Source organism: Bos indicus x Bos taurus, chromosome 6 (genome assembly GCF_003369695.1).
Source record: "Bos indicus x Bos taurus breed Angus x Brahman F1 hybrid chromosome 6, Bos_hybrid_MaternalHap_v2.0, whole genome shotgun sequence".
Lineage (NCBI taxonomy): Eukaryota > Metazoa > Chordata > Mammalia > Artiodactyla > Bovidae > Bos > Bos indicus x Bos taurus.
This window is the reverse complement of record NC_040081.1, coordinates 100,235,910-100,252,362: the sequence shown is the minus strand read 5'-3', so window position 1 is coordinate 100,252,362 and position 16,453 is coordinate 100,235,910. Positions and strand designations below refer to the sequence as shown.

Here is a 16,453-nt window from a genome sequence, read left to right as displayed (position 1 = left end):
CTAGGAGTCACTTTGTTTTGACTTTGGAGAGTTGGAATAAAATTCTTGAACATTCCCTTATGATCCAAAATGTTTGTAACAGGAAACGCTGCAATAATTTTTTGGTGATGGTTTCTTGGCCTTTAAAGATATCTGGAAATTGTAATTTTATTCTCTTGAAGTGATTATTCAAATTATATATGGATGAAAATTGTTTGGCTATTAAAATGTAAAGAGCTTAATTGGCTGTTAGTATTTCTTAAAAATTATTTGTTTTGTGTGGTAGAGGGTAGCTATTGGAAGGGACTGGTTAAACATTGGGATCAGGTTTGAAGCCTGCCCAATGGGGCTTCCCAGTTGGCCCTAGTGGTAAAGAACCCCACCCTCTGCCAATGCAGGAGACGTCAGAGACTTGGGTTCGATCCCTGAGTTGGGAAGGTCCCCTGAAGGAGGGCATGGCAACCCACTCCAGTATTCTTCCCTGGAGAATCCCATGGACAGAGGAGCCTGGTGGGCTACAGTCCATGGGGCCGCAAAGAGTCAGACATGACTAAAGCAACTTAAGCATGCGCTAGTAGAAATAATTTAAGGGTTGTAAAAACAGGACTTATACTGGTTGTAAAAATGTGTAAAAAATATGGTGATACATTTTGTGTGGAGGTCTGTCACAATCTGGGCCCACCTGCTAGCAACCAGACTCTGCCCATCCTGTTTACTTAGAAGACACACTGGATTTAAGACAGATGAGGCAGACCTCTTGAGAAGACTTGTAGAAATGTTTTTCATCACAGCCTCCAGTGGAGAACTGCCTGTAGCCACCTGCTCCTCCAGCAGCTGCCAGGTTCTTGCAGCCCAGGGGTCCACTAAGCAGTCCAGAGATGATCTGTGCACTCTATAGCCTCAGGGGGACATCTACCAGAAAAACAGATCATACACCCTGCCTTCCATGTTTCTTGTCCAGAAACAATCTGGGCCTACTCTAGGGAATCTTGAAATAATAATTAAAAGTTGTGTGAATGCTCATGGCTTCACCTGAATGTACAGTACTTCATGAGGAATTAATAGGCAAAATAGAACTTAATTACCTTAATGCTAAGCTGGTGGCTCAGATGGTAAAGTGTCTGCCTGCAATGCGGGAGACCTGGGTTCGATTCCTGGGTCAGGGAGATCCCCTGGAGAAGGCAAAGGCAACCCACCCCAGTACTCTTGCCTGGAAAATCCCATGGATAGAGGAGCCTGGTAGGCTACAGTCCATGTGGTCACAAAGGTTTGGACACTACTGAGCGACTTCACTTTAAGGTAAAAAAGACAACCAATACTACTTTAAACCAATCCCATACACTACAAATCATATTTAATCTCAATTTACCAAGAGTCATCATGACAGGGTAACTATGTTGCTATGTGCAAACATTTCTTGATAAATGTTTCAAAGCCCAGTAGCAGACTAGATGGCTAAGAGCATGAATAGCAGAAACACTAAGTGAGAGAGGCATGGCCATTGCCTGCCTAGGAGCCATTTCTCAATCCATCGTTTCCCACTGATCATCTCATTTCCTGCTCAGAGAGGGAACATTTGTCTCTTGGTCTCAGGGAGGTGGATCTTCCTCCAGGAGGTAAATCATCAATTGCTTTCTTACCCAAGAAGAAGAGATTGAGTGTAGATCAAAAGAAAGAAGGTTCAGTAAATTCGATGGCACCCCACTCCAGTACTCTTGCCTAGAAAATCCCATAGACAGAGGAGCCTGGTAGGCTGCAGTCTATGGGGTCGCGAAGAGTCGGACACGACTGAGCGACTTCACTTTCACTTTTCATTTTTATGCATTGGAGAAGGAAATGGCAACCCACTCCAGTGTTCTTGCCCAGAGAATCCCAGGGACAGGGGAGCCTGGTGGGCCGCCGTCTATGGGGTCACACAGAGTTGGACACGACTGAATCGACTTAGCAGCAGCAAATTAAGGATATACCAAGTTTAAAGTCTAGAATCAGGTATAAAGCTAAAAGAAGAGAAGAAGAAAGAATACAATGTGTTAAGAAAATTAAGCTTTAAAAGAAAAAAAAATAGAGATAATCATCAAATACATAAATAAAGCCTAATCTTTCCCTTTAACTAGGAGTACTTAATTGCATAGACATAAATGTGTCTGCACAGACTAGCATGTGCTTTGAGGTCAGTACCTATAATCTCTAAATCTTTTTAAACCTCTTTGTATGCTATGGTAAGCTAGTTATCTAAAGAATAAATGTGGACACTATTTAAGGCATTTCTTGGCTGCTTACACTGATTGTGGTTCATCAAAGAGACGACAAGTTTTCTGAGGTGGAAAGTGACCATGGGTACAGATGGACACACCACATTCAAACATATCAGACTGCACTCATCATAGAGACAGGACTTCTCTGGTGGCTCAACAGTAAAGAATCTGCCTCCAATGCAGGAGACATAGGAGACACAGGTTCAATCCCTGTATTGGGAAGATCCCCTGAAAAAGAAAATGGCAACCCACTCCAGTTGCCTGGGAAATCCCACAGACAGAGGAGCCTAGCAGGCTACAGTCTATGGGGTCGCATGAGTCAGACAGCACTTAGCAACAAAACCACAACCACCACCATCATAGAGACATGGATACTCACATGTTTATAAAACAATGATAAGAGGTCCTCCACTACCTCTTTTCAGTCCTGGTGATAATGTTATGTTACACCCTTTTAAAGAAGCAGTCAAATTTGAGATGGAGGCAGCTGAAAAGTCAAGGTATTAATAGTACAGATTCTAATATGGAAAGGCCAACTAATCATGAATTCTTTGTACACCTCAGGTTTCATATCTATCATATGAAAATATTTCTGTCCTAAACTCATAGAAAGCACGACAATGTTAGATTCAAGTGTTTTCTGCTCACCATTCCACAGTGTTGTAACTAAGCCTAAAAGCAAGAAACTATGAAGAGTGGATCCACGGGGCTCAGCAGTTCAAGTGTATGTACCGACAGCTGACATTCTAGTTTAGAAGATCAGTGTCTTTCTAAACGGACATAATTCAAAAGCAGGACAAAAAAATTTTCATATTGTATTTTATTTGTTAAGTGTTTTGAACAATTTCAATGTTTACTGCATTTTAATACATCTTAGGTTACTTTATTAGCTTTCCAAATCTACCTAAATGAAAATAAATTTTAAATAAAATTTTTAAATCTATATTTTTAAACAAATTCTAATTTTATCAATCTAGGCAACAGAACTCAACTTGATTAAGTATATTCCACAGGTAGGTTGAAACCATGTCTTATTAAGAAATTTTGCTCTGGGCTTCATTTCTGCACACTCTGAATTTCCTTAAATATGCTATTGTTTTTTCATTAGACTTATAAATTTGAGCAGTTGAAGTACTTTTCATATCCCAGTGAACTTTCTCCTCATTTTAACATATTGTTTTCCTCTCCCTGTAAAATTTGATAGCTTTTCAAACTTTTGCTCATCCTATTTTCACTACCCAATTCCCAAGAGCTTTCTTTTTTAGAGCATGTGTTTTATTAATGCAAATCTCCTATATATTTATTTAGATATAATAATACACTGTATCTCCTTTACATTTTGCATAAGTCCGTTAAGTAGCTAACACACAAAACGGGTGCAGCCTTAAGGCCATCAGCTTAGCCAAGGGTACATTCTGGATTCCTGTTTTATTCCTAGTAAGCACATACTCCATGTCCCCACATGCCTTCACAATCACACACTGCAGCTGTATTGTCCTTGCGCACACAAAATGCAAAGTTCCAAAATTTAAAATATGCTGATAACAAAAGCTTTAGGAGCTGATTAAATTAATAAATACATCAAACTATAGCTAAGCAAAATGTTTTTCTTTTGAGTCTGTTTCTTTTTTTAAAAATTATACCCTCCCCCCACCACACACACACCATTGGCCAAGCATAAGTTTTCATTTCCACAAGCGAAAACGCAGAAAACTCCCATGTTACTTTTATCACCAGATCAGACCCTAAGGCACTCTGCTCTCTCCAAAGTTTCACCTACTAAAATATGAGCAAAGAATACACCCCAGCAATTACTCCAAAAAACAGCAATCCAGATTTCTATCGGAAGCAGTTTTCACACGCTTTCAAATCAGTGCTGGAATCCCGTCTATGAACAGCTCTATCATTTGGCAGCAGCGATCAATGAAAGAATCCAAGCAAAAGGCACCAAACTGTTCCCATCGCAGGGTAAGAACAGCAGTTCGTCCAATCTGTTGCCATAATTTGGACACCGTGCAGCACTGAATGGATCACGATAGAAAACAATAAATCAAACCACACACAGTCTAGGTCCTGAATTTGCAGCGACAGAAACCTCCCCAAATGAGCAAACACAATCAACAGCAATACCTGGCAAGTTGTCTCCAAAGTAATGAGAAAGCACCCAGCTCTCACCTTGCACAAACACACACTTCAGTGGTCAGTGACAAATGCAGGCTGCGCTTGCAGGCTGGGAGAGGGAGCCAGCTGCTCTGTCCTGAGCCGCTTAAACACAGTTCAGCCCTGCTGCCGCTCCGGTCCTACTCTCTGTTGGTTCCCGACAGTTTCTCCCATGACTCCATCACGCAGGAATGGAAACCAACCGCTGCCCTTGCCCCAGCACTAGCAGGTTCCCCGGCTACTGAGCTCAGGTAAAAATGCTGAGTCGTGCAAGGTCATTGCAAGGTGAACGGGGGGCAAAAGGAATGAACAGGGGAAAGGGAGGGACCATCAGGGAAATACTGTAAACTTAAGACACCTTGCTTTTCAAGAGATTTTGAACTCCATAAATCAGAGCTGCAACAATAGTCAGAGAAGCAGTAAATCTGAGAAGCCCCAAATGGCTCAGTGCCAATCTGCTAAGCCAGAGGCACTCTTGAGTAATCTCTCTCTCTCTCTCTCTCTCTCTCCCCACTTCCCTCTCTTTATCTCTGTGTGTGTGTCACACACAAACACACACACATATACATACACATGCACACATACACACACACAGACTTCAGTGTAGCTATTCTAATAGATCAGACGTCCTTTTCAAGCCAAAAAGTTTTTTGTATGCCCTTTTAATGTGGTTGCTGCTCAGTCACTAAGTCATGTCCGACTCTTTGCGGTAACACAGCTTAAAGAAAGATCTTAGAAAATTAAAGTACTTGCCAAAATCAAAATAAAATAATTCTTTTCAGAATAAAATCATATCTGCTCCATAAACTATTCACATTAATGAAGTCTTGCTCTGGGGACCCATATTTGAATTATGTAAATCCCCCATATTAAAAAGACAGTAAAGATATATCTATTTCAGAGATGACTGGCAAAATCAACTAAAACTTCTCATAAAAATTCTTGCCATCTTTTTCAAGATTAGTCTTGACTGATGCACATTTTAATTTGGAGAGATTTCAGAAAGGCGTTTCTGGCCTAAAATATAATCATTCTGCATGTAGATGTTCTAGGCAGATACAAACATGTTTATAAACGTTTCCCTGTAAAGTCTGTCTAGGTTTTTTTTTTTTTAATTGGGGTACAGTTGCCTTATAGTGTTGTATACTCAAATGAAGCAGGTATATGTGTGTGTGTGTGTATATATATCTATCTATCTATCTCCTCATTTGTGGCCCCCCTCGCATTCCACCCCATCCCACCCATCTAGATCATCATAGAACACCGACTGAGCTGAGCTCCCTGCCCTAAACAGCAGGCTTCTATTTATCTTATTTTGGTTTTCCTATCTGAAGTGGAGAAGAAACAGTTTTTAAGCTTGCCAAAACATTATAAAACATTATTTCTCTTTGTTTTCTTTTTTATTCTTACAGGTAAACCATTATTCACTGAAGATTAGATTGATTGCATTAACAGAAAATCATTCTTACTCTTTAACCACTTTCCTCTCCCCTCCTTCTCCAACCATGTAACATGAGCAACTCATCTAACCTACTAAACATTGGGTTTATAATCTATAAAATGGGAATTTACTGCCAACGTCTGCTTTGGCTCCCTGCTGGGTCAATATGAGGATGAAATGAGACAGCACGTAGGAGCAAACGCTTTATAAACTGTAGAGGGCTAGAAAAAAATGTACTTACTGCATTTTCCACCCTTCTGTTGCCCTAGTTTGGTACTGGGACTAGTGAATTACTTTCTGTGTACTCAAGGAGGACTCCTCAGGCTTCATGGGAGAGTGTTTGTTTCAAGTAGGCTATAAATAGAGTTCAAGATTTTATTGAACTGCTGTCCTCCTGGTGGCAGATCTTGACGGCAGTGACCACATGGCCAGAGTCAGCCCACTGCGAACAACATAAGATCTGTCTGGTCTTTGAGGACAAATGAGACCAGCTGAAAGCCTGGTAGAAAACGCTCTCGTGCGTGACTGGTTTCACGGTTTCTGGTGTCTAGGAGTAAGACTGTGTTTAAGGATGTTGCCCAGGAGGATTAATGAAGGGGAAAGTTTGGGGAGAGAATGCCAAGTTCACTGCTGAGTTAATTCAGTAACAAATGCATCAGGCCATTCATGCTGATGTTCCTATAATTATGTATGCACTATTTGGAAATTAGGTTGAGGGAGGGTAAAGGAAGGAGACTAATGGGAAACAGGAAAGGAGTTAACCTATGAACATCTGTCTCCTGAGACACACAGGGCTGGGGGCTTCACGAATGTTATCTCAGTTAATCCTTGTAGATGCTATGAGGTAATTGGTGTTATTCCCACTGTAAAGCTGTTGTTCAGTCGATCAGTTGTGTCCGACTCTTCGTGACCCCATGGACTGCAGCACGCCAGGCTTCCCTGTCCTTCACTATCTCCTAGAGTTTGCTTAAACTCAAGTCCATTGAGTGGATGATGCCATTCTATCCCATTTTATCAATGAGAATAATTTGCCTGCACACTGTTACTGGTGAGTGGCAGGGCTTGAACTACAATCATGGTCTGCCTGGCCTTGAACTTGGAGGAAATCTGTTGATTTATAACTTTCTCAAAAGAAGAACAGAAATAAAATGTGCTTTATAAATACAGAGTAGAGAAGACAAGAATGCAGTTATCACAAAACCTTGAGAATATCTGCCAGGCAAGTTAGCTTTTATAAAGAGCATAGAAATGTTTAGAAAAAGTTTTGTTTTTGTTTTTTTTTTAAAAGGAAGTTGATGTAGGATACAGACAAAAAATGATAGTTTTTGTTAATATGTGCCTATAATTCTTTTTTTTTTTTAATGGATCTGGCCTGTCTTCAAGCTGAAGATGAATGTCTATTTATTTTTTACAGAAAGGAACAGAATATGTATTTATTTTAAATTAATTTTTATTGATGTACAGTAGCTTTACGATGTATTAGTTTCTACTGTACAGCAAAATGAATCAGCCATACGTACACACACATCCTCTCCCATCTGGACTTCCTTCCCGTTTAGGTTACCACAGTGCATAAAGTAGAGTTCCCAGTTGCAGTGGTAAAGAATCTGCCTGCCAATGCAGGTATGGGTTTGATCCCTGGGTTGGGAAGATCCTCTGGAGAAGGAAATGGCAACCCATTCCAGTATTCTTACCTGGAGAATTCCATGGACAGAGGAGCCTGGCGGGCTACAGTCTATGGGGTTGCAGAGTCAGACATGACTGAGCAACTGAGCACACATCCATATGCCATACAGAATATTCTGAAGATGTGAGTTTAGAGGTGTTTCTATATAGTAGACTACCATTCCTTTTTTCACAAGTATTGTTTTATTTTAATTTGCTTAAATTACAAGATCCTTAGAAATGCCCACAAGGGAACAAGGCAATCTCTTACCCTTAAATGTAGCAGACAAGGCATTTTTTTCAACTACAGTTTGGAGTACTGTATCAGAGTCACAATTTTCAGTTCCCTGAGTCTGAGGATGTTAATAAAACACCAGGTTCTTTCTACTAGATTTATTGGAATGCTAGAAGCAGAGCCTGAAATGCAGCCCTGCATGGTATGTATTTCTGCTCTCCTCATTTTAAGTGGCACTGCCAGCTGAAAGAGAAACCTTGAAATTAGATCTGCAAGCCAGCAGGGCAATTCACACCAAATCCTTCAGATAGGGTAACTGTTCCTGCCTTCAATCTGCCTTTCCCATATTTTTACAATCTTCTCTAAGAATGCCACTGGCTGATGATACTTTGCCTCTGCTTTTAATACTCTTATGTGCAAACTGCACCATCCAACATCACTTCATAAAACCAGCCTCTTCATCCTTGCCAAATCTAGCCTTAAAAAGAAAACTAAATTTCAAAATCTTGGAGCTAGAATCAGTGTGTTGCAGATATTTTCTTTAAAGAGATAAATATAACTGGGCCACTGATTAAACTAGTGATAAGTCAAAATAAATAGCAGAGAAAAAGAATAAAAACAGGGACTTTAATATTTTTTCAGGTTAAATTCTGAATAAAAAAACAAAAGCACTAACATCATCCTGAATAGCCAATCAGCCCACATAAAACAAGGTAAAAGGCCTTCAGCTATTTGGCATTCATTCCATTGCTATTTTTGCTCAGAATACACATTGTGACACTTAGTACAACCCTCTTGTTCTATGGCACCATATTTAACTAAAGAGCAAGTAAAAAACATTACTCCATAGAGAAGTCTATGATGACTTATATGGGGGTGGTGGTTTAGTTGCTAAAGTCATGTCCGATTCTTGCGATCCATGGACTGTAGCCTGCCAGGCTCCTTTGTCCATAGGATTTCCCTGGCAAGAATCCTGGAGTGAGTTGCCATTTTCTTCTCCAGGGTAGTTTCCTGCCCCAGGGACTGAACCCAGGTCTCCTGCCTTGCAGGCAGATTCTTGACTAACAAAACCACCATGCAGCAAAGTGAAACAGCTGCTTTCTCTTATTCCCAAACTCGTTTTATTTCTGAAGAAAGGCTAAAAACACAACCATGTCAGAATTATTTATTTTAAATTTAGAAACTACTGCAGTGATATTTTAACAAAAGAAAAATCTACTGGCAAAGTTTTCAACTATCTCTCAAATCAAAAATAATGAAAAAGGAAACATCATTTCTGGCATTTTCTACCAATTGTTATACTGTCCCATTAAAGCACTTGGTTTTTCAAACACTTCAGCTAGTGTTTTCCTGAGTGTAATTTCACAGAAGAGCACATTGCATCCTCTCTTTCTTTGTCTCAGAAACTTCATTTCAAGATCCTGATTTCAAATCATGTAATACCATAAAACAGGCTGAGCTCCAAAGAACTGATGCTTTCGAAATGTGGTGCTGGTGAAGACTCTTGAGAGTCCCTTGGTCTGAAAGATCAAACCAGTGAGTCCTAAAGGAAATCAACCTTGAACATTCTTTGGAAGGACTGATGCTGATGCTGAAGCTTCAATACTTTGGCCACCTGAGGCAAAGAGCCAACTCATTGGAAAAGACTCTGCTGCTGGGAAAGATTGAAGGCAGGAGGAGAAGAGGATAAAACAGGATGAGATGTTTGGATGGCATCACTGACTCAATAACCATGAGTCTGAACAAACTCCAGGAGATAGTGAAGGACAGGGAAGACTGGAATGCTGCAGTCCATGGGGTCAAAAGAGTCGAACATGACTGAGCAACTGAATAACAACAACAACAGATGAAAAGAAACTTGTATTAAAGTTTAAGTGTATAAAGAAAGCATCTGGAAGCATGGGCCAGTATTTGCAATGGGTAAAAGAGCAAATAAGATGGTTTGGTTTTCTGCTTGGTTCTTGCTTCCTTTCCCAATGATGATACCTTCCTGAAGTGTCCTACTGGCAGTATTTAACTTCACACAGATATTAGGGTCGAACTGGGTTCCTGTATGAGTACAATTCGGTTGTTTCTAGTTTGTAATCTAATGAGAAAAATGTTTTTTCTAGCACATTTTCCCCTGCCCTCCCCTTCAATTTAATTCCTTTTCTTGAGCCTTAGAAACAACACCACATGATAATAACTATTATTAGCGATGGAGAGCAAATATTGTTAAAACACTGAAGGTCATTTAGGGAAAAATGTAAAGTAATCTGAAATGTGTAAGCTTTTAGATTGTCATTTTATGTGGATGCTTAAAGATACATATATCGGGTCTCCTAATGTATATACAGTCAAAATCATGAAACTGAACACTTCCTGAACAGTAAAAATTTTTTACTTGAAACATAATTTTATTTTGTATTGAAGACATTTTTCCCCTGAAGCCTAAAATATGTTTCTGTTCATATCTCTCTATTCTATGCTGTAAATAATCACTGTCCTGATTTTACTGAAAGTTTTCCTAAATATGTTCAAGTGGTTTTAGAAAAAAATACTTAGGAGTATAAATTAGGAGAGAAAAATTCTGAAGATTATCATTTTGTGAACCCAGGGAAAGGAATTTCTGGGTATTTAAGTTGTTTTAAAATGTACAATCAGGAGCATTGGACATACTTGAAATTTTCATAAAAAGATAGTCTTGCAATATAGTTATCACCCACGTACAGTGTGACAGGCCATTATAGTCAGGTGGTCTGAGGGAAAGCTTTCAGTCACCTGGAAACCTGGGCTAGGTGACTATAGCCTCAGATGCTGTTCCACCAACATCCTTCAGTAAGGGCTCCTTTTGGAAGCCTGGGACCCTCTGGGACCTGGGTACTTCTATTTTCTACAAAGTAGGTCCTTGAGGGTAAAACCTTCAAAACATCAGTGTCAATGTCCCTTGAAAGTGAAAATGTTAGTCACTCAGTCATGTCCAACTCTTTGGGACCCATGGACTCTAGCTCATCAGGTTCCTCTATACATGGAGGGGCTTCCAAGGTGGCTCAGTGGTAAAGAATCCATCTGCCAATTCAGGAGACTTGAGTTCGATCCCTGGGTCAGGAAGATCCCTTGGATAAGGAAATGGCAACTAACTCCAGTATTCTTGCCTAGAGAATCCCATGGACAGAGGAGTCCATGGAGTCGCAAAGAGTTGGACATGACCTATCCACTAAACAGCAACATTAACAGCAGTGAGACAATAGCAACAATTTTATTTTTGATCTTTTTTCTATTTTCTAAATATTCTGCAACAATTGTTACTACCATGTAGTAAAAAGAAAGAAAAGATAGGAAGATGGAAAAAAGAAGAAAAAAAACCCCAATAACTCTAGATCATAATATTTTGGAATCATTTTTGAAAAAAAATTTCGAACTAACTCACCCATGTTTATAATCTCTGCAAGTGGAAACATTCAGTCTTTATATCTGTTATTATCATTTCTCTTACCAACTGTATTAAGTGTGTCTGTGATCAGAGTTTTGGAATCACTGTGCTGTGCTTAGTCACTGAGTCATGTCTGACTCTTTGCAACCCCATGGATTGTACCTGCCAGGCTCCTCTGTCCATGGGGTTTCTCCAGGAAAGAATACTGGTGTGGGTTGCCATGCCCTCCAGGGGATCTTCCCAACCAAGGATCGAACCCAGGTCTCCTGCAGTGCAGGTGGATTCTTTACCATCTGAACCCCCAGGGAACCCCTTGGTTGTTCAATTGCTCAGTCATGTCCGACTCTTTGTAACCCCATGGACTGCAGAATTCCAGGCTTCCCTGTCCTTCACCATCTCCCAAAGCTTGCTCAAACTCATGTCCATTGAGTCGGTGATGCCATCCAACCATCTTACCCTCTGTCCCCTTCTCCTCCCAACTTCAGTCTTCCCTAGCATCAGGGGCTTTTCCAATGAGTCAGTTCTTCACAAATTAGTGGAGTTTCAGCTTCAGCATCAGTCCTTCCAATGAGAATATTCAGGATTGATTTCCTTTAGGATTGACTGGTGTGATCTCCCTGTAGTCCAAGGGACCCTCAAGAGTCTTTCAATACCACAGTTCAAAAGCATCCTTCAGCACTCAGCATTCTTTATGGTCTAACTCTCACAACCATACATGACCGTTGGAAAAATCATAGCTTTGACTATAGAGACCTTTGTTTGATGTCTTAGGAATAAGTAGAGAACCCCTACTTATTCCTAAAAGGGGAATGATGAACTAACAGTATATACAATCAAGAAAATCTATTGTCTTCTAAAAAGAGCTTGCTTTAGTGCATATTTTATAGAGCTCTGTTCTGTAAAGTCAATATAAATTTATTTGGGGGTAACCAGGGTGCCTCAACTCACTCCAGTTTTCTTGCCTGGAAAAAATTCCATGGACAGAGGAGCCTGGTGGACCACAGTCCACGGAGTTGCAAAGAGTCGGACACGACTGAGCACTTGTCAGCAGCAGCAAGCAGGGTGCCTAAGGGAGAGACTGCATCGCTGAAGTCACTTGGGCCTTACTTGCACTTTTGTTTGTGTTCTATATATCTTCTGACCTAACTAGGAACCAGCTGGTAGAGAACACAGGAGTTACAAGAAAATAAACAAACACCAGCCTGTTAATTAAATAGCAGACTCAGGTCCTCAATTTAAGTGTTTCTTGTTACCAGCTGTGTTGAGCATAAAGGTCTAGAGGCCAGTCAGGAGTATCTGGACTCAGGTTAAAATTCATTCACGTACTACTGTTTTATTTGTGTTTGTCTGCTTAAATAATATTTGAGGAACTGGAGAAATAGAAAGACCGAATTCATGCATATTGAGCATTTAAATTTTCAATAGTTAAGTCATAGACATATGTTTTCCTTTTTAAATTGAATAAAAATTTTCTAACATGCTCATAAGGAGAAACAGGTTCATTAGATAAGCAGGAAGGGGATAGGTTTTGCTCTTTAAACAAAAAGCCAACACAAAACTGAGAGAACAGTATGCTTTTCAGATAATACTGAGCTAGAGGATCAAAAATATAAAGGTGTGATATTCTCAAAACAACAATCTCCAACGGACTTTAAGAAAAACAGTAAATTCTTCTACTTATTTATATCTTTGTTTGGACTGTGACTAAACAAACGTGTGTGTTTGTATTATTCCTACTCTTTAGTTGGGATACTATTAGAACTCCAGGGTTATTTTTGGAAGCTAAATAAAGTTTGAATACACTAAATTATATATTTATGGAATGAATTCATCTTGGTTGGCTAAAAATTTGAGAAACATGATTTATTCATTCATATAGAAATTATAGTAAAAGATGTTTTATGGATTCTATTCAATTCCATTCTACCATGAAAAAAGACAATATTTTTTAATTTAATCTATTCAAGAGGAATAATCACATTTCATCTTCTGTTTAAAATTTAGAATGAGTTTTTGTTTAAATATCTTAATATTAAAGAAAATTATATATATATATATATAGCTCCCTCAAAGATATACTGTATGTGTGTATCTATCTACTATCTATCTACATAATGCATACACACATTCCAACCTTTATCCATATGTAGCATTTTATGTGGTTATTGTCATAGTTCATTTATAAATTTTTAAATACTATTTCACTTTGAATATTTTATAAGCATTTTCCTTTTATCAGGAATCATCAAATGAGATACTGCAAAAAACAGCAAAACACTTTCAAATTGTAAAATATATAAATAAAATTATTATTTCATTTGCTGTTTTCAATGTCTGAATAATATTCTTTTGCATGGTATAACACAGGTTATTTGTATGTTACTCTATTTGGAGGCATAAACTTAGCTTTCAGGGTTTTCTTTTTTTAGTAAATTGTACTACCCACTACTAGGAATATTTTTGTTTTTCTGTAGATTTCTTTTTTCAAAGCCTTAGAATGAATTTCTAGGAAAAAGGATCGCTATGTTAAAAAGGCTAAACTAATTGGGAGCTTTATTCTGATGGCAAAAAATTAGCATATATGAATTTTAAAGTACCTCTTTTGGGGACAGAATGTGAGTGAATGAGCACGTTTATAAGTATTGTTACAAATTATTTTGGATACTTTAATCCATATATCATTTGTTTGTGTTCTGATGGTTCAAGTTGTTTGTACAAATTTTGTAACCAGGCTGATTTTTATCTATAGAGCAAGGACAGACATTATCCCAAGAAAACATTAGATACCAGCTGGTGCTGATCCCCTCTTTCATTTATACATGAGGATAAGTTCTAAGTGACTTCTTATACATTCTGGTTACCATACATCTATGTCACCCAAAGAAACCACTGCAATTTTTATTTGATAAATTCCATGTGTGGATCCTTTGAAGGTCTCAAAGCACATCTTGCAATATGAAAAGTATTAAAAGTAATGACGGAGGAGAACAGCCATTGTTTCCATGTTGCAATTCATCAATCACTTATTCACAGTAAGAGGCATATTTAAATTTACTCACATTTTACATTTTAATAATTGCTTTAAAACTGTATCTTGATACTCATTCAATATGTTCACATAATTTCCATATTATTTAATCTAGAAACAATAGAGTACATTATAACAGTGAAAACAAATTTGTTAGTCATATATAAATTTGCTTTACTAAATCGAACTTATCCAACTATATCAATAGAGCATTTTTAAGGAATTATACTTAAATATGAGGCAGGAGTTTCATCCTTTTAGCCTACAATAAAACACATTAGAAGTATATAAAATAGAAGGATTAACACTGGTATAATTTTGCACTGACTTCTTATTCACTTTTCTTGTCTCCACCATTGCACTTTTTGACAAGGGAAACTAGAGGAATTAGAAGTATCTTAGCACCACCAAGAATTAGCAGCAAATGGAGAGGTGTCCTTGTCTGGTAGAAAGAGAACAGGAATGGGAGGCAGGGGAAGTCTGCTACTTTTTGACTGAAAACCTGGGCACATGACTTTCCCTCTGCAGGTCTCAATTTCCTTACCTGTCTGATGACACTTCAATAAGACAACGGATGCTGAGATGCCATGTAAACTGAGAATCTAAGGAGTTCCTATCAGATGTTTATCTACTTTTTTATGAATTCGGTGTGGGATTTTTGTTGATTTTAAAATGAGCTCCATGGCTTTGACTGCTAGGCAACTATAAATAATGACACAATATAAAGGTCTATTACAAACCTTTCAGTTCATACCAACAGTCATTCATAAAGCAAAAGATAAACGAGTGATGTGGACAAACTCAAGTCATAAGCATTTCCATGAAGCTTTCCAAACTGGCTAAATGGCGGTTGTCAAAATATTTCTTCTAACTACTACCCTTCACATATCCCATGACATCTCCCATTAAAACAACGAAAAAGGAATCTTTATAGCAACAAACAATCTGTTGTGACGAGGCTATTGTGACACTTTGAAAAGGAGGGGAAGACGAGGATAAACAAGTAGGCACAGGCAATAGTGGAGGTAATAAACACCTCTCCCTCAACAGGGGATCAATAAATGTTAACCAGCTGGAGAGAAGAAAACAACCCAAAGAAAGATTTCACAGAGGAGGAAGAGGACTCAGCATAGGGAAGAAACCTAAAACAGGAGACCTATTTCTCTCTAATGAAAAGTTATAAATTACCTGAAACTAGTTTTCACTTTCTCACAAAGTTGTCAACGCTAAGGTCATAATATTAGAAAGAAAAAGGGATCTGCGGACATCTAATTGAGGCTCTTTTGATGATAAAACCAATCACCTCTGTGGTGGCATTGAATGTCTCTTTTTCTGATTTACATAGCAACCCAATTAGGCTAACTCCTAGAGAAGGATATGGCAACCCACTCCAGTATTCTTGCCTGGAAAAAACTCCCATGGACGAGGAGCCTGGTGGTTGCGAAGAGTCAGACACTGACTGAGCAAGTAAGCACAAGCATGAAATTAGGCTAAAATGAACACGAAAAGGAAAAGAGCCCACAAGACACCAGAAGTTTGTGCTTTGCCTTCTTCATGTTTCTGAGAAAAAAGAAATTAATTAGAGGGTAAAGACTTAATGCATATAATCATTTCCATTTTACAGATAAGGAAAATGTAGCTTAGGAAATCAATACCACTCTGTCATAATATCGATATCACCCAACAAGTGGTCAATAATTCTACATTTTCTTAGGTCTAAATCAAGGAGGGATATAGGCACTTGGATTTTAATAGCCAAGATAATGGGAATATCAGACACAAATCATGCTAAGAATTTAAACAAACTAGCCAACTGGGACAGATCTCAACCTAGAACCAGAATCTGGGGTACAGGGCCATGATTTTGTATTAAATATCTCAGAAAAGTCTCTACATTAAAAGGATTATTTTCACTGTACTATTTATACTTGGCTTTAATCACATGATAACATGTGAAACTCTTAATTCCAATAAAATGAATTATGTGCAAATTATAAAATTATGATTAATTTTAACTTAAGTAATAAATTAACTTTAAGTAATAAATTATTAGTTATTATTTATCAAATAAATGATTCAATAAATTTTCACACCTGCATTCTATGATGACTTCTAACTTCCATCCACCTACTTCTCTCTTAAGGATATAATGGACACCTATCAAGTAAGATCTGCTTTACTATTTAGGTAACTTTCACTTTAAGGAATTGACCATGAATCATAGATATGAAAAAGACTGTAGGAATTTTACAACTGAGGACACTGACACCTTCAAATA

At 38.3% G+C, this 16,453-nt stretch overlaps 1 protein-coding gene across 5 annotated transcripts in view; it reads right to left on the bottom strand.

The window, feature by feature from the left end:
• ARHGAP24 (Rho GTPase activating protein 24) overlaps positions 1–16,453 on the bottom strand; it is a 546,151-nt gene that overhangs the window by 163,752 nt on the left and 365,946 nt on the right. Inside the window, exon 1 of one of the 5 annotated variants that reach the window (XM_027544945.1) lies at positions 4,365–4,787. The exons of 3 other annotated variants lie outside the window; for them this stretch is intronic. The gene's annotated coding sequence lies outside the window, so the exon portion shown is untranslated. Of the gene's footprint in view, positions 1–4,364; positions 4,788–16,453 lie in introns of those variants that run through there. One more of the 5 variants, XM_027544947.1, reaches the window with a different exon arrangement.